The sequence below is a fragment of the Oncorhynchus nerka genome, unplaced genomic scaffold (assembly GCF_034236695.1).
Source record: "Oncorhynchus nerka isolate Pitt River unplaced genomic scaffold, Oner_Uvic_2.0 unplaced_scaffold_2032, whole genome shotgun sequence".
NCBI lineage: Eukaryota > Metazoa > Chordata > Actinopteri > Salmoniformes > Salmonidae > Oncorhynchus > Oncorhynchus nerka.
The window spans coordinates 28,207-29,029 of NW_027039300.1; positions in this window are offsets into that span (position 1 = coordinate 28,207).

Genomic DNA, 823 nt, shown 5'->3' on the forward strand with positions numbered 1-823 from the left:
CATAGTGGCTGACCTGGCATGCAGCCATCGATTTGATGCAATCTGACGCCCGACTGCATAGTGGATGACCTGGCATGCAGCCATCGATTTGATGCAATCGACGCCCGACTGTGGCTGACCTAGTGCAGCCATGACCTGGCATGCATGACCTGGCATGCAGCCACGATTTGATGCAATCTGACGCCCGACTGCATAGTGGATGACCTGGCATGCAGCCATCGGGATTTGATGCACCCTTTGACGCCCGACTGCATAGTGGATGACCTGGCATGCAGCCATCGATTTGATGCAATCTGACGCCCGACTGCATAGTGGCTGACCTGGCATGCAGCCATCGATTTGATGCAATCTGACGCCCGACTGCATAGTGGATGACCTGGCATGCAGCCATCGACATTTGATGCAATCTGACGCCCGACTGCATAGTGGATGACCTGGCATGCAACCATCGATTTGATGCAATCTGACGCCCGACTGCATAGTGGCTGACCTGGCATGCAGCCATCGATTTGATGCAATCTGACGCCCGACTGCATAGTGATGACCTGGCATGATGCAATCTGACGCCCATCGATAGTGGCTGATGCATGCAGCTTTGATGCAATCTACGCCCGACTGCATAGTGGCTGACCTGGCATGCAGCCACGATTTGATGCAGCCATCTGACAATCTGCCCGACTGCATAGTGGATGACCTGGCATGCAGCCATCGATTTGATGCAATCTGACGCCCGACTGCATAGTGGCTGACCTGGCATGCAGCCATCGATTTGATGCAATCTGACGCCCGACTGCATAGTGGATGACCTGGCATGCAGCCATCG